The sequence below is a fragment of the Thermobia domestica genome, chromosome 7 (assembly GCF_964235325.1).
Source record: "Thermobia domestica chromosome 7, izTheDome1.hap1.1, whole genome shotgun sequence".
NCBI lineage: Eukaryota > Metazoa > Arthropoda > Insecta > Zygentoma > Lepismatidae > Thermobia > Thermobia domestica.
Window position 1 is genome coordinate 48,047,370 of NC_137460.1, and position 19,021 is coordinate 48,066,390.

Consider the following 19,021-nt stretch of genomic DNA (forward strand, 5'->3'; position numbering starts at 1 on the left):
AAGTCAGGGAAAGAAAATCACAATCACTCTTCTTATTTGCAAATCAGTGGTTAAAATACTGTGCATGGAACCCGAAGAGAGATTTAATTCTTGGAAAAGTTCTTGAATAGTCATTTGCCTGTTTGAAGGAATTATTTATACCACTTTTTACACGTTTTTATGAGGTTTTGACAACGAAGGACGTTCCGATCATTGCTCGTCTTCAACCGATTCATTGCCGTTCTTGAATCGATCATATTTCTTTTTTGTGAAGTGTCTTCATTGTCATCGCTTCATCGCCATACAGTGATTTTAACATTTTGTGACCTTCTTTGGTACTTTTCCCCAGCGTAAAACAAAAATTAATGTTGAGCGTCGCTCAAAATCCATAATGCGCGACAGAAACTCTTAAAATGTCCTCACTGTTCTGCATCTGGAAATCTACTGACATGTCACAACTTGTTCAAACTCGACGCTGACTGTCCCAAAGATTCAGGCCATCGGGCTTACAAGTTGAAATGGACAAAACATCGGATATAAGACATGAACAGTCTCCGAGAATATTGTCCGACAATAACTCACTCTCAAGAGCAAAGTACCGTACCATATTTGGGATTTTTAAAGATACATTTAGGATCAGGATTAGGAATGAGATTTCTGGGCTTTCGGCATCTATGGCCATGTTAGCCATTCAGCACGTATGATGAATAACTAGAGTTGCCAGACGTAACGGTTTTCCAGGACAGTCCCGGTTTTCAATGAGAAATAACTGTCCCGAAAACGCTTTCGGGACACATGTTTGTCCCGGCTTTCGTTCTTTAGTGCGATGTTGCTTAAATGTCACGTATTTTTGAGATTTATAAAATTAAAATAATATTATAAGTTCTGAATTCTTGCATAACTTGCTGGATGCGTGTTATAATATAAGAAACGAGTTATGCCATATAATTATGAGAGTAACTTTATTAAAATATGCTTAAAAGAATATATTTAACTAACACCATTACAAATTTACATAAACGATATAGTGCGAACAATATTATGCAGAATTATAATAGGATGTACGTAGTATAGTAGTACGGAGTTCACATCACAAGGAGAGAGTCCTTAAGTTCTCTCGAGCGTTCATTTGATTAAGTACTCTCTTTAACACAACTTAAGTCATGCAATAAGTTAAGCACCAAGCATACTCACAGTCTATTTAGTCCTCCCATAGTTGCTGGTTAGAACACGCCGCTGAGCTTAGCGTCTCGACGTCCAGAGAAGGTTAATCACTGAATAATGAAGGATGAGCGACGATGATTGAATGATGATGTCTGTTCAAAACTGTCAGCTTTTATACTGGACTAAAAGATATTTTGAAGCACACTTGTTATCAATACAAAAGAAAAATACATTTTTCTTTTTTGTTAAAATAGTCACTTTGAGAGTGTTTACGTAATGTGTTTTAATTTTATCGGAAAATCCATTTACACACTCAACCCTGGCAACAAGGTCATATGACTTATTTTTCGTCTTATTTTGTTCTTGGATTGTGTCTTATTTTTGATCTCGGTTCAGATTTTAAAGTTATATTCATAGAAGAACAGCATTTTTTTTTTAAACTTTTTCATCACACATGTCCACTGGAACATGATATCAGATTGGAAAGAATTCAACCCGCAAGAACTAGTATGTTTCACATCGAGTATAAACGGAAGTTTCATTTGAAATCCTTCCACTTCAACGATTACAGAACTGAGTTGTCTAATATACTTTCCCATGTATGAATAAATATTTCTAAAGATGCTGTGCACGCATTTAATAATTTTGGATTTATATTTTCCCTTATCTCATAATTTTTTTTTTAGTAATTTCAGGTTAATATTCCATAACAACTTACTGTAGCGCAAGAAGTAACAGTTAAACGCATTATGTATTATTTAATTTTGATACTGGATTTTTTGTTCTGCCAAACTTTTGGAGAGCATGCGCAAGTCTTTAAAGAGATTTTCTTTTTGTTTATCGTTATAAATTTAACGTAAATGTATTTTCTTGCTAAATGCTAAATTTCTATTTCTTCTAGGGTAGTGTTTTCGGCTCAGGTGATAAAGTATCCCTTCAATTATAAATTGGAGGAAAGTATATGGTAATTTGCACAATATTTAGGACCTGTTAAGCAAAACAAATCGGAATTCAGAATAACAGCCAGGCAGCTATTCTTGTTACCTTTCACATTCTTTATACATCCCTTGTGGGACGGGACTTCATTTGTATTAACTATGTATAGAATGAACTGGAAAATTGAGTAGTAACCTGGAAAGGACACGTAATTAATTAATTCTGACCAAATGAGTAGGAACCCTGACTTCATATCCTCGCATGACCAGAGGAACGTAACTCCAAAAATGCGTTTTCGTTTTCCTCATGTTTGGACATAATTTTGAAAGCCTCACTTGGTGTAAAGGGAACGTAACGCTATCTGCTCTCCTTGTTGATCATCTGTTGTAATGTAGCTCAACTACCATCTTGTTAAAAGAACACATTTCTAAGAAAATACCGTAAATATGCGCGTAATTTTCGCCCTCGCATAATTTTCGCATCCCAATTTTGAAGGGCATTTTCTGTATATTTTATTTTCCTTGCGTAATTTGCGCACGCGGAAACTTTTTGTGAAACAGCATTTTTCCAGGAATCAATTACGGTAGCTAATGAACAATTGGCAACGCAGCAAAGCCATTGTTGTAAGGTAGGAAACCACACGACTTCTTAATCAATTTTTTAATGTTATTTTTCTACAAATTTAGAATTAGTTTTGTTGTCAATTCTTGCTACAAAGAAAATGTGTACCGGTATTTTCTTGTTATTTTGACTGGGGAAAAAATTAGATGATGTTCACTGATGAGGCTAATTTTTTCCCCGCATAATTTACGCACCCTTGTTTCAAAACAACTTTTTTCGTCTAAAAAAGTGCGAAAATTACGCGAGTAAATACGGTAATATTTGTGTCCTCTCGTCTGTAAACCTACGAAAATGGAGTTACGTTCCTCTGATTCTCATGGTTCTCATATATAGTCAGAGATTGGTATCCGGGTTTTTCATTTACGAAATCTGGCAACCCCTATGAATAACGTCCCTCGGTGATCACACTATCAGATGAAGAGAAGAAAGGAAACGGCCTGGAACCTGTATGTTAGGTAATATCCCTGCATTTGACTGGTGTAATGCGTGCGTTCCCTCGCGGTTCTTCCGTTTCCTCCCACTTTCTTCATTCCACCATTTCATTCATTTCTCATCATCACCGTCTCCTTTAGCCAAGCCGGCATAACCGTGGGCCGTAAAACTCAAACATTTTATTTCACTTCATTTTGATTGGTGTAAATGAAGAAAACCGAGGAAAAACTCACTCAGGATGACTCGCTCGAAAAGGATTTTTACACCTTTTCAACTGTGTCCCCAGCGGGAATCGAACCCACTCTGCCACTTTCAAGAGAAATGACTTATACCATGGTATAGGGTTGTTATTAATATATTGATGAATGAAATATAAACGAGATTGTTAGAGCAGTTTTTGAGAACATTGCATTTTTTTTATTTTCACACTTATATTTTAAAGCAGAAACAAATGTCGAGAAACTGAAAACATCTTATGCTAACCTGTGGTTTAAAGTTTGGTTTAGATACATAAATAACTTATTCCATGGGGACCATGAAACGTATAAACCCGTTGGAATCTCAAACTAGTTTTTCACTCCCACGATCTTCCTCTCATTGGTCAGAAGTAATAAAGGAGAAACTAGAAGAATGTAATTCTGTAAACAAAAATATAAAACAGTTTTTCTATGCTATTATAGTTCTACAACGTGCTAGAGCACTTTTCTTCATTTGTAGCAGGTACGTGACTCTTGAAGTCATTTTTAGGTGTATTATAACTCATGTACGCCTGTCAATTCTGCATAGCGTTGTTCTTTTGCGTCGGAAGGGTTCGGGCTGAACCCGACCTGGCCCGCGGGCCGGACTCGGACCCTCAAAGCATATCAGTTTGGGCCCGGGCCGGGTTCGGGCCGTAAATTGTTAAATATACAACCATATTTCTCGGGCCTTAACGGACTCACTTTCTAAATGTACGGGCTCACTTTCTAAATGTCACTCTCATTTGGTTAACACACAAGCTCGGGCAGTGCTCGGGTTTAAATGCTAAAACATATTTTGGATGCGGGTCGACCCTCACATTATAGGCCTAAATTCAAAGGTCGGGCCGGGCTAAATTTTATGGCCCGTGCAGACCTCTATCTCCTACTATTCCTGCCCTATGATTTCAAATTTACAGTAAACTTATTATCTGCATGTTTCTTGCCTGCGACCGCGGCTGGATTCACCAGCATGATACAAATGTATAACGCCTTAGTTGCAATCTCTTGGTAGACTTCGCTCCCAGACTCCCGCATTTTCTCGGCCTTTTGTCTCGTACTTATTAATTCAGTCTTTGAAAAGTCTAAATACCAAATTACGTCTCTATAACCGTAAAGGATTTCGAGATATGATCATCCTGTTATAAGAATGGCAACTCCATCCTCTTTTTTCCTTCAAGGAGAAATATAAAAAAACAGTGGAACACATTCCAATTATTTTAATAAAAAATACAGATATTAAATTTCAAGTGATTGTCCTTCAGAAATTCGAAGCAATGACCATTTTAGTATAACAATTGTTACCACATCTCTCACCCTTCCCCGTCTAATTTCCAAGAATCCTTCCTCAGTGGTACTTAACGTCACAAAAGCTATGCACTATCAACATTTCAAGTTTTTAGCTTAAGCGGTTTGGCCTAAGAGTTGATCAGTCAGTCAGGACTTCTTTTATACGGGGGAAAATGCGGGAAGACGTTCACAATCAACATAAATATAAAGGTAGACAAAAAAACTGATTATATATATAAAAAACTATGGAAATAAATGAGAAATATGGATAAACCTGCTTAGGTTGAATTAACATATTTATTTGTTCAAAAGTTAATTTTCTGGGTGAAAGTTGAAAGAATAACCTAAATATAGAAAAAAAACTTTTGAACTATAAACAAATTCGATGTGCGAATATAATCTACAGCGTAAGATTATAAATATATCAGCAATAAATTATAAGTTACAGTGTCCAGTAACAGGACATATGAAATTCTTTATTCCTAAATAAAAGAGAGGATACTACATACTTCTTTTTATTACTGTACGGAATGGTCTCATTCCTAACAACATTAGTAAGAAATATTTTGTGTATTGTCATCTATTTACAATATTTTTAAATACTGCTACTCTGATAATTTCTGTAGTTATACGTATTTTAAATAAAAATGAACCTGCTTTTATGAGATAATAAAAGTATTCTTTCACTTGTTTTCTACTTGTGACGATTAAGCAAGCTATAATAGAAAGTAGAGGGGGAGGGAGACAGCAATCTACTGGGGAAATTAAACTGTTTCATCTATATTGCAAAAATACATTTTTTTATAAAAGGAAATTGGTCTTGATATAAATGAAATATTTACAACTTTTGAAATCAATTTATGGTCTGGACTGGACGTTCTTTTTTTATTATTATTACCCACGTCAATATAAAATCTATTAAATCTGATACTAAATAAAAATGAAAATTAAAGAAAAAATAATGTATCTTATTTGTGGCGGCTCCCTTCTAGGAAATGGGAAATGATTTCTACCTCAAAATTCTATAGCAGCTATTTCCAAACGGAGCACCGTGACGGAACAACTAGCTGCGGAGAGAAGGTAAGGAAGCAATATAGATAAATAATAGCTAATATACATGCCTATTACAGAATATGATGAACATTTTATAGGAAAGTGTTATTACTGTATTAGTATCGTTCAAAACAACCAGGCAGTTGCAGTTCCGTAGACAATATTTATGATAAACTGTAAACTTGGTTTTTACTATAAAAATTTTAACGGACCTCACACACGCAATCGAGTTGCTTAATTTATTACATTTAACAGAGATACTATAATATACTATACGAGTGTTCCAAAACTTTGCAGTACACCTCCTGAGCTGTGATGCAACCATAATTTGCTAAAGAATATATAATTGCCTATAAGCATGATATTTTAATTTTGAGATATTTCATAATCTACTTGCAAAGATTAGTATCAAATTCTAAAGAAATTTATATGGAAGCACCGAAAAGTTGTACTTTCTCAAATAAAGAAAGAAAAAACATCAAAATTGGTGCATATACTCAGGGGTAAAAGTGGACCTGAAAAAGTAGGAGGATGGATGATGTCACGCCGCCCTCCGTGCCTATCTTTGCCCATTGTAATTCTTTAGGAAGTGGGGAGACGCCATAAACATTTTTGGAAGTGGGACAATGGCGTTCTCTCTCGTTCCACCCCTCACTTTTACCCCCTGCATATACGTCGAAGTTAAGTGTAAACATACCTACGACATACAAGGGTTGTCCGAAGGTTGACCGGAACTTTTATTTCTTCAGAGGAAGCAGATAGCACAAGAAGCACCAAACTATGTCAGGTTTTCAAAGTATTCTCCGTGCGCATCGATGCAACATTGCCATCGTTGTGGCAGCTCCCTAATTCCTTTGACATACAAAGAACTTGGTTGTTGTTGTAGCCACTTGAAGACATCGTTCCGCAGTGGTTCATCTGTCGTGAATTTCTTCCCTCCCAGATAGTCTTAAAGGGGTGAAAATAAATGATAATCACTGGGGCTAAATCTGGACTGTAAGGGGGATGGGGCAGAGCTTCTCAGTGCATTTCGGCTAGAGTCGTTGTTGTCACATTGGCCGTGTGAGGGAGGGCATTGTCATGGAGAAGAATGACATTTCCAGACAACATCCCAGGTCTTTTCTTGAGAATGGACATTCGTACAGCACCACTCAACAATGTGGAGTAATAATGGGCATCAATTGTTCTCCCTTTGTCCAAAAAATCCACATTTTTAACACCCTTCATATTCCAGAAGACGTTTGCCATGATCTTTCTGGTGGACGGCTGCTTTATCACACGTGATGATGGATTGCAACAATTCATCACCTTCGACTCGAAACCGATTCAGAAACTGTTCACAGACCGTCATGCGTGTCCCCTTCTGATCAAATGTGAGCTGGCGGGGAACCTACTTTGCACAAATTTTGCGGAAGCGTAAGTGGTCGTGAGTGATTGTCTCAACACTCCCAACACTGATATTCACCTCGGCAGCAATATCCAGCACTGTTACTCGCCAGTTCTCAAGAATCATTTGCTCAACACATGCGATAATCACTGGTATGACTACAGTCGGGCAAATGTGTCCATGCGCTTCATTTGTCACCAGCTCCCATCCTTCGCGAAACTGTTCACACCATTCGTACACTCTTGTCCGTGACATCGTTTGTTCATCATACTGTGCTCGCAATCTTCTTAAAATCTCAGCTGGTTTAACTTTCTCCTTCACAAGAAATTTGATTACATACCGCTGCTCCACAGGCACAGACACACTGCTTGCCGCCATGTTCGCTGCAACTGCTGTGCGTGCGCCAAATACGCCATGCCCGGGCGCTAGTTACTCGAAAATGAACACATTACGTCACCCGTAAGTTTCATCATGATCCGGCTATTCATCGATTATTTACGTACGAAAATCCCGGTCAACCTTGAACGACCTTTTGATGAAGTGAGATTATCCAGTGTCTACAATGTATCCTCGAAAATGACTTCTCATAGTGGGATACAAAGAGGTGTATGGGAATTGCGTTCAAAAGCGACAGAAATATAATAACTCGAAAATTCAAAACTGTGGGAGTTTTATGTAATTTGCATGTAATTTTGGTACGCTTATCGTACATCTTAACAGTGTATAGTGAATACAATTTTCAAATGACTTGCTTATGATGCACAGAACTCGCAAAGTTTTACTCATACATCTAACGACGTTTCTTATAAAAACTAACTAACTCTATGGCCTATGGAACCCGGAGGTTCAATGCTGCGTTCACAAAAGCTATCCACTGACTTCTATTCTCAGCCAACTGGATCCATCGTCTACATTGTATTCCAATTTCTGCGAGATCCACCTTAATATTGTCCTCCTATTTGCGCCTAGGTCTTGGTAATGGTCGGTTTTCGATTGGACTTCCAGTCAAGACTTTGAAAGCGTTCCTACTTTCTTGCATTCTAGCTACATGACCTGCCCACCTGAGCCTCCTAGACTTGATGACCCTAACAATGTTTGGTAAACCGTATAAATTATGTAGTTCCTTGTTATGAAGTTTCCGCCATTCCCCATTCCCGTCGTCTCAGAACCTTGTTCTCAAATATTTTCAGTTTATGTTCTTCCCTCAGAATAACCGATCATGTTTCTGAACCATACAGAACAACAGGCATGATTATCGTTTTACATATTTCAAATTTCTCGACAGAATTCGCGACGACAAAAGATTTTGAACTGAATAATAACACAAATTCCCTGCTTTCAGTCGACATTTAATTTCTTCGTGAATATGGTTCTCGTCTGTCAGGCCGGTAGGCAGACCAAAAATGTAGGCGGGGCCCGATCCAACCACATTATAGTTCATTTGCAAGCCTACTGTCAAAATTTAAGGGGGGCAGCAAATTTTAGGGGGGCTAGACCCCCTGTATATGGGCCTGTCGTCTGGTAATATTGGTTCTAGATGTTTGGAAGTACCAACTTTATCAAAAGTATGTTTCTTATATCTAATAACAATTTTTTACATCCGAATACGTACCTACTTAAACAAGATTCGCAGCACCCGATTGGAATGTCAGCTAATCTAATGTTCATCGTTTTATTTCTCATAATTAGAAATCAATCTACAGGCCCTCCACTAATTTACTTAAGTATCACTTTTGATTCCAAGTGACTGTGGCCTATAGCCCCCATTCATAAGGATTTAAATGCCAATATCTGAGAGTATAATCGTGGCCATAGGGTTATCGTGCGTCTTCGACGAGGGAGATCTGGATTCTACTTTCGACAGAAACTCATGTGGTTCGGGTCCCATGTTAAGCTGTAGATCTGCATCCCATATAAGCTTGCTGCTGAACGGGATGCAAACCCACCAATTCAAACAACAACAACAAGCCAAAATCTGAGTTATGCAAGTTACGCTCAAATAATGTACAATTTCGCTACTTTTCAAGTACACCCTGTACAAATCACTTTGTCACATTTGTACTTAGAAGCCTGTAATTCATTTGTTTCACTTTTTCTCATTTTGTAAGTTTGAGAGCTCTTAACATTCGTAACACTTTCTAGGATCAATATCCTACATAATAAACCAGTTTTTCCAGTGAGCTAACTAGAGTTGTTGCACCAAGTTCTGCTGACGTCATTGAAAGTCAGAGAGGAAGAAAAAAGAAAAAAAACACAGAGGTGGGAAGGAGAACATTAGCCTAGTTGGCGGCTTAATGTCAGCTTCTTCGCTACAGGTAAGGGATAAAATGAAGTTCTTTAGGGCAAAGGAAATTGTTTAACTCCTTAAATAAGGTGCACGGCTTGTATTAAAGTTTGTAATTTCGTTTTCTCCGAGGATTTGTTAGCCCATTATTTACATGATCAAATTCCTCTAATTTGGCGTTAGGTAAAGTGATTGGCAATACGAACACAGACTGGGATAATGACTACAAAGTTCAAGCAAATCAGTGAATTACAAATGTTCATTAGAAAGCTGCCTTTACATTGTTTTTCTATGTATCTACAGGAACAAAATGAGCTGGTAATTTAGTTTATCGAAAACTAAAAGAACCACCGTGAAACGAACTAGAACATTCGGAATAAACAATCTTGATTGAACAGGATATTTTAAAATACCATAACCTGTCCTTCAATGGCATCCTCAGGTGGTTCTAGGCCAATTAAATTGCGAAGAAGAAAACAAACAATTTTGCAGTAACAGTCCAACTCTCTATACTAATTTGCTAGAGCCTGATTCTTTAAATTGGACTCAGTATGATTCTCTAATTCGTTATTCTAGGTCTCTGATTGACTACAGTTGGCTATAATCTGACACTCTAATTGTCTTCCGCCTGACTCTAATTTGCTACAGTCTGATAAATTAGATACAGCTTGACTGATTATATCTACAGTCTCACATTTAATTTATAACTGTCTGACTCCTTAATTAGCAACAGCTCGGCCCTTCAATTGATTAGTCTGACTCACTGGCTGAGTAACTACAGTCTCACTCTACTATAATTTGTTATAGTGTTGCTTTAATCGGCCACAGTCTCATACTTTAATTGTCTACAGAGTCTTTAATTGCCTACGTCCTGGCTAATTAGCTACAGCTTGACTTTCTCTAATTACAATATCTACTGTCTGAATCTTTCTGTCTGTATTTTTTCAATGCTGACATTTAGAGATGCAAAACAAACCATCTTTACTTTGTAGTTTACTTTCCATAAAAGAAAGAAAGAAATACAAATGGGAGGGGAAACAACGGGAATTTTGTTGTTTTGACTTTTATTATTTTTCTTATTAAAAAATGGTCTTTGTTTTCCTGTAGTAAATTCCACAATTATAAAGAGCCTTTACAACACTTATTATTCGTTTTTTGTTCGGTCCGGTATTGGCTATCTTGATTGATTTTCGGACTGGCACTTCATTTGTCCCCAGTAAGTTATGCAACCCAACAAACCACAAAGGCATGCTGGTTGCCTGACCACCTCATAAAGTGCCCGAACTTCACATATCTTGATGTGTATTTTACTGGCTATGAAAACAAAACCTTACGAAGTCCCTAAAAATTACACATCTTGATGTGTGTTTTACTGGCTATGAAACCAAAACCTTACAACGTCCCTAAAAGTTACACATCTTGATGTGTGTTTTACTGGCTATGAAAACAATCTAACACGCAAAAGAAAGAAAAAAAAAGACCAAGAAACAGATATAAACCCCATTTTTACTTTTGTAGTAGAAATTTGCTTATATCCCGCTCTCTATATGGGAAATACTTTATTGTGGGATATTTATATTCTATTAAAAACTCATACAACCTCTTCAGTTTACGAAATTAAAACCATAAACGACCATTTTAGGTACGGCCAGTTTACAGAATGTATACGTTCTTTCTTCCTTTATAATCGTGTCAATATATTTGAAATAGGTAACTTGGTTATGGCGTTTTAAACCTTTTCCCACACGAATCATAATGGCCTCAAGAAACGCTACATATATACTGTAGCTACTGCGCTTGTTCCGCATATAACCTCTACATAAAAGGTATAATTGAGCTCCTAAACAACATGATATTTAACTGGAGTTTACGTTTATGTATACATTGTAAATGATAAGGTAGAGCGCTATAGATAATGCAGCACTAAGTCTAAATGCTAAAATTTCAAAACAGTTATTGTTAACATCATTAGATTAAAACATTTTTTTCGTTGAGGATTACCTAACAGCTAAAAACAATTCGTTCGAACTAAAAATTCACTAAGTCCACTGATTTTCCCTTTTCCTTTACTTGCTATCAAATGACCAATTATCCTCGATTTGAACCTCTCACACTTTCCTTTAGAATTCATTAATTAAATGTGTTTGTTTTTCTGATGAATGCCATTTAGCTCTAGGCACTGGTTGCTATTTTTTCCTTGCAGCGTACGCGAGAACGAAGTTGAATAATATTGGCGACAACGCATCTCCTTGTTTAAGGCCATTCTCAACGTGAACGCTCATGGACATGTATTTTACTACTCTCACTTTTCTTTGGGATTCATTTAAACACAGGGCCGGCCTTAGGTGATGCGGAGCCCGATTGAGAACATTTTGCGGGGCCCCAGGTTTACAACTAACTTACACCAAGGTCTGTAGTATACATACAGTGACGGATCCAAGGGAGAGGCTATAGGGGCTATAGCCCCCCTTGACGCTCAGGTATACACTGGATAAAATGAGCTTCAATCCTGCTTTACACTGGATAAAGCGGTTGGTTTAGCCCCTCCCTTTATCATATCCTGGATCCTCCTCTGTAAATATATATATATATATATATATATATATATATATATATATATATATATATATATATATATATATATATATATCGCTCTCCCTGTTGTTCTAGTGGTTGGAGCTTGCCCCTGTGGGGTACATAGTTTCGAGCCCGATTCCCGGTGGAAGAGCTCACAAAATTTAATTTCATAATCACGCCCATTCATTAATCTTGCATCTCCTAAGAACTAATTCTGGGACGTCAGTTAAAAAAAAATGTATCATCTTCATTTCATTTAAAAATTTAATAGAGATTTTGCAGTCAGAATGGATGGCAATCAAAATGTACGCTTAAATAGTGCGTGAAAGTTGATAGACTAAACATATGTAAGTACATTTCAATATATATATACATATATATATATATATATATATATATATATATATATATATATATATATATATATATATATATATAATTTGCAACTAGCAATATTGATATATCATATCTGAAAAGGACATAGTTATAATACTACTTGTTTTAGTGACCCCTGAAATTTTAAAAAGTTGTTAAACGAAATCCTAAAATTGTGTTTTAGTTTCCCGATTGCCACCCCGGACCCACCCCGAAATGAAATCTCTACTACGGCATTGTGCATATATTAAATATAGTTAATATCTATAGTACTATAGAATTTCATATTAATCTATGGTTACCATATTATAAAATTAGAAAAGTGAGGGATTGTAAATCGTAAGTACTGATGTGAACTTGTGTATTACAAATACTGACCTGGATCCTTCGGACCATTTTTTAAAGTGATTTTCTTTGTTAAATAACACTTCTAATGTGCTTTTCTAACGAAAATATAGTAAAAAATAATTTTTGCTTTTAAGCTCGAGAAAATAAATATGCTGACAAGTCCTTCAGAATATATTTTTACTTGCCTTCAGTTTGCACTCTTCTTCGTGAAAATAATTCGGATTTTCCCCCCGATAAATATGTGGCATCATTTGATGCCATATTCGTTAAGAGGTTAATGTTTTATTAATTTCAACTGATATGAGTCTCAAATTGTAAAATAAGTATTAAGTATTACAGTAAGACATCTGTAATTGAGGAGCGTTTTTCTTTTCAACTCTCGAGACAGCACAAATTTCGAGAAACGGAGGTATATATGAGTTAGGTGTGTTTTTATGCTACCAATTGAGCTGTGAATTCAGAATTGGTAAATCTCGATCTGCCGTGTGTATAGCGTACTAATAATCATAAGCATGGTGTCATAGCTAGATAGAGGTTATGTATATATAATAATAACAGAAATGCAATTCCTGTAAAAAAAAGTTTTGTGCTTATCGAGTTTTGAAAAAACGCTCCTTAAATGTAAGGATATTTGTAAATCAAATTTTCCAAAACAAAAGCAAGCGATATATAGTAGATATTGTTCATAGGGTTTTCTCTTTAAGAAACAAAATAATTTCTAAATTGTTATCATGAGAAAGGTAAAACATATAAGTAACAAATTGTCCCTTGACATTCTTGTAGTTGATTAAGTCATGAATAATTCAAGTATGTTTGTCACAACATCCACAAACGAATATTCCTTCATATAGAACCTCCAGTACATTTCATTAAAAACACACACTGTAAAAACTGTATAGTTGGAATAACCCAGAATTCTGGGTTGAAAAAGTGACAACCACGCCGTATTGTCTTAGAAATCAGAAAATATGGTTATAATAACAATACGAGAAGTCAAAACTAGTAAAAAATAAAAACCTCTGGCATGACCTGGATTCGAACTCACACCGCGCGGCTGTTAAGCGCGTGCGTTATCCACCAGACCAACCGGAATCTTAGTTTAGGCTGTGTGATAACAAGAATTACAGCATACTTTGGAAGCAATTGTTTAGTCACTGAATTTAAAACAAGTCAATTAAAAAAACTAAACCAAACCAAACATCACCCGGAATATTGAATCAATGCCATTAAATGCTAGTTTAGTACAGCAGCTATTTATCAATGTTAACGTATGTTTTGAGAGAAATTTTCTTCACTCTTGGCGAAGTGCACTGCAGTTCACTCAGTACACTTCGCCAAGAGTGAAGAAAATTTCTCTCAAAACATACGTTAACATTGATAAATAGCTGCTGTACTAAACTAGCATTTAATGGCATTGATTCAATATTCCGGGTGATGTTTGGTTTGGTTTAGTTTTTTTAATTGACTTGTTTTAAATTCAGTGACTAAACAATTGCTTCCAAAGTATGCTGTAATTCTTGTTATCACACAGCCTGAACTAAGATTCCGGTTGGTCTGGTGGATAACGCACGCGCTTAACAGCCGCGCGGTGTGAGTTCGAATCCAGGTCATGCCAGAGGTTTTTATTTTTTACTAGTTTTGACTTCTCGTATTGTTATTATAACCATATTTTCTGATTTCTAAGACAATACGGCATGGTTGTCACTTTTTCAACCCAGAATTCTGGGTTATTCCAACTATACAGTTTTTACAGTGCATGAACTACACAAAGAAAACCACTGTGCATTGGGGCAAATCTCTTATTAGCAAACGGCTCTGCGCACGCGCTCTGGGCAAATAGCTCACAGCCTGACCCTGAGCGCGAGTCCAAATTTAACTCAATCGAGATTGAGATTCACAGAGATGTAGCGGTTTACGTTGAATATAACAACACTTTATCAACAAAATTGTCTTAGATTTTTTCTTCAATTTCGTGATTAAGTGATGATTAAGCGGGGATGAATATAGGACCTGAAAATCGGGTAAAATGGCAAACCTACATTAATCTATTAAATACAACGGTGTATTAGCAAGCCAATCTAACAAGTTTAGACATGTATTTCGAAGAATGGAATACTTTTCGAAAATATATGTGATGAAACTGACCCGCTTTCCCCGTCCTCCGGGTAGCCATGCATACAACAAAAATTATGCTTTAAGACGTGCTTCAAAAATTTAGCAAAACTTACCAACAATCCTTATATTGTGGAAAATATAAGAGAATGACGTCTTAAATACGTCATAATAACTATAAATACCGATAGACTAGTTTCTTTGTCAATTTGGCCTTACACGAATTGATTTTCGAAAGTTATTTTATAATTTAAGGTTAAAATAATAGGCCCTACTTGTACTGTTCGTTAATATGACTGAACAAAACATAACACCTGGGTACAATTTCTTATTAAAAGTCGCCGTTATCAAAGGCATACTTGAAAATTAATGAATGAATGAGAAAAGGAATTCATTTTAGGGATGTGTTAGGGATGTTGTGGGAGTGCAAAATACTCAATATCTATTTTTACAACAGAAGTTGTAAACGTAAAAATTACTGCAAAACTACTGCAGCATTAAATTCAGAAAATATCTGCTTATGCCCGGAAACTTAATACAAACTATTCATTTACTAGTTAGGGAGAGGCCACATTCTCCATTGTGGAGTCCATGGATGAACCTCTATTGCAATGTGTTGTTGTATGTAGGCTACTTGACAACCGAGAGTAGAAGAGCCATCTTAACAGTACCATAGCGACTTGGCCGGGGGCCCCGCAAGCAGAATAGCATGTATAATTACATGTATTAGGAGCAAAATATAGTCATAGGGTCCACAACACTCTTGTTTGGTCTAGGAGCCTAATATGCTGTTAAAACGGTACTGGGGAGTAGAGTAGACGGCACTAGCGTGGAGCGCCCTAAGGCGCGGGGCCCGATTGGGAGCAATCGATCCAATCGGCTTAAAGCAAGTCTTGTTTAAACATATCTAAATTAATGTAACTAGCTTTTTTGATATTCCAAATTCTGTAAGAATGTTGTGCAACGTTTGATTTTTAAAACATTTTTCTTCGTATAAAATAGGAAGGCACGTGACTTTGTGACTACATTGTGGAGCCGCCTCTGGCCAGGTGTTTCTCCTACATTAAGATTTTGTATGTTCCATTCTTCTTGAAACCACACAGCAACAACTTACAAGCAGTAACAGAAATTTCTGATTTCATTGAAAGCGCATTCAATAAATACTTGAAAGGATCATTCCAACATTTACTTACTTTTATACTTTGATGGCAGAATTTAATGGTATCAGTCTAATCTGTTGTTTTGCTGTAAAGTATCATCTGTATGTTACTGTATCCCAGTATATAACTACAATATAGCGCAGAGAGGGAGAAATTGACAAAACTGAACTTGACCATAAAATGCTGTTCAGTGTGGCTTATATATATTGTTTATTTTGTGAGTGAGTGCTTGCTTTCTTGTCTCGGAGATTAATGAAAACTCTGGTTTTTGTTGCTGCAGTAAAATTTATCGCCTCACCTCTTCTTTCGCAACTATTTGCTGATGCTTCGTACGAAGTTTGGGATCTTGTTTACGTCCTGTGTTAATGGACGTTTAGAAGAGAAACATGTTATCAAAAACAGACACAAATACACACACTAGTTCGAAAGTGATAATAGACAGAACTTCAGAATTTGAAAGGAGTGCAAAAAGGAAATAGAGATTATTTGTCGTAAATCTTCTTGATTTAATTTTCCTTTGACGTGTCTCCCTTTGCCTTTCCATCATCGGTCTATACTCTCAACTTCCACCTTTTAGCAGCAATTTTTTTGATTGTGTTTTATGTGCACCACGCACAAAATAACTTGGTGAGACTCAAGAATTTATGAGCTTAGATTAAGCTTTTTCTTCTGGCTTCCATCTAGTTGTAGTTCTGAGGAATGTTTTTCACGTTTGTTTCCAGTACTGTTTGGAATTTGAGGAACGGAAGTCAATTTTAAAGTATTATTTCAGGTTTGAAAATAGTATCATGCGCCTGAAACTTGACCTAAAGCCGTGTAGCCTATTGTCAAGGGTATAGGAGTCTCTGTTTTAATCTGATTGCCTCCATTGACGTTGAACTTTAGCGATGTTTTAAAATAGACTTCCTAGCATAACCACTGGCAAAAATTCCGGGGGGAATGAGGGGGACATTACATCCTCGATCTTGGAACTGGGACTGTCCCCTCAATAATCCAATTTGAAATATGTCTTTTGGGTAGTAATATGATGATTTATGTTCGACTGCCACTTCATCTACATCGCCTGATATATTACAACACTTAGAAGTTGGATTCATCTGCCGTAATATGAGTCTCATCTCCCTCTCCTCCAGAATAAGAATCAAATCTGCCCACCTCCCAATGCTGAAGACAACTCTGCTCCCATGATCCTTCATAGCATTGTTTTTCAACTTCATAAATATTTTGAACATCGCTTAAAAAAATATGGGAACGGAATCTATCAATGTTGAAGGTAGATTTGCGCTGCTGAGCATACCCCAGGGGTAAAAGTAGGTCTAAAAAGATAGACGGACGCATGACGTCACACCGTCCCCTGTGGCTATCTTTGTCCATTGTATTTTTTTAGAAAGTGGAGGAACGCCATAGATATTTTCTAGAAGTGGAGAATCGGCATCCTGACGCGTTCCAACTCACTTGTAGCTCAGGCACACACTATAATCGTTCTTCTCGGTATCAGGATTCTCACCTTTATCTTCACCGAGTTTTTCCCCCTTCATTTTTCTGACAGTGAAAACTTCAATGTTGAGTACGTACATACAATATATAACAGGGGCGTCATTTCAGACTTTGCTTGGGGAGGGGGACAAGAGCATCACCGACATAAGACTTTCACGTTTCTTACTAGTATATTAGTAGAAAATCGACTAAAGTATCCCTCCCTAAATGACGCCCCTGAAACATAAGCCACCACAGAAAAAGCAATTCGTTTGCTGCTTGTTATCAGGAAGCACATTTCCGCACCTCCATAACTCGCAATAAGCAGAAAAAATACAACCATTTAAAATTAAAGTAAAACAAAATTCAGCGCTATTAACAAAAGTGCATTGATTCAATTCGCATCTCGCCAAGGTGCCGATTTCTCTGCAAATTGGGAAGGAGGGCATTCTGATGCAGAAGGCATATATATATGAAGATTTCAAGACAACTTTCACTCAAATTATGTATATTCAAATATTGTATATTCATAAATACAATAGGGGGTCCCACATTAGCTTTGGGGGGCCCGGCCCCCCAGGATCGGTGCCCTTGCATTTTGCTCACACACAGAAACAATATTATTTCTCATACAGGAATCTTAAAATGCATGTAAAATGGTAATGCATGGAAACTACAACAGTATAGAACTAGAACTAGAAACTAGAATGCAAAGAACGATAGGAACATATCTATGGAACTTACTTGTTAGTACACAAGAACTTTAGTATTATTATCGATACACATTTGCCTGTTAATGGACAAGTATGATATAGCATTAATTCTTTATGAATATTATAACTTTATAATGTAGTGAGGCATAATATGAATGTAAAAGTTAGGAAACCATTTTCAAAAGGGAACATTTTATTTCCCGTTTTTTTTCTGAATTGATATTCAAAGGCTTATGAATTTATGGGATGAACTCTATCGGATTAAGTTATAGGCACGGGCGCCCATCAGGGGGACAAGGTGGGGCGCTCTCCCCCCTAGAAGAAATTGTACTACGGAATATCGAAAACCCAATAGAATTTTTACATTAGTTACAGCAAAATTTGAACCTATACTTTACCCCCCCTTGGAAACCACAATATGGGCGCCCTTGGCTATAAGGTTTATCCAAACTAGGGTGATTTTAGTAGAAAACATGATGGAAAGTTAATCGTGTTTTTAAATAATAAATATAGGGTCTATACACCTCATTCATTCATTTCTACTGTAAAATTAGCAATTGTGAAACGTTTCATTCCAAAGATTCAGGAACTCTTAAAGGTCAATTTCGAAAAAAAAAAAAAAAAGAGAGATAGAATTTATCTATTTGAAAATAAACTTCGGCTATTGTTTAGCTTTAGGGGTCTGACTTTTTCACCTACTTTTTGCGATATTCTATTCCGATTCGGTCGTTTTATGGTTTCATACGTTAAATTAGTAGTAGTAGTAGTTGTTGTTGTTGTAGTAGTAGTAGTAATAGTAGTAGTAGTAGTAGTAGGAGGAGGAGGAGGAGGAGGAGGAGGGAGAGTAGTAGTAGTAGTAGTAGTAGTAGTAGTAGTAG

General features: G+C 36.6%; 1 protein-coding gene across 3 annotated transcripts in view; it reads right to left on the reverse strand.

Annotated features, from left to right (window-relative positions):
• LOC145690064 (uncharacterized) overlaps positions 1-19,021 on the reverse strand; it is a 1,134,032-nt gene that overhangs the window by 283,846 nt on the left and 831,165 nt on the right. The window contains exon 1 of one of the 3 annotated variants that reach the window (XM_081764581.1): positions 1,174-1,274. The exons of the other annotated variants lie outside the window; for them this stretch is intronic. The gene's annotated coding sequence lies outside the window, so the exon portion shown is untranslated. Of the gene's footprint in view, positions 1-1,173; positions 1,275-19,021 lie in introns of those variants that run through there. 3 annotated transcript variants of the gene reach the window in all.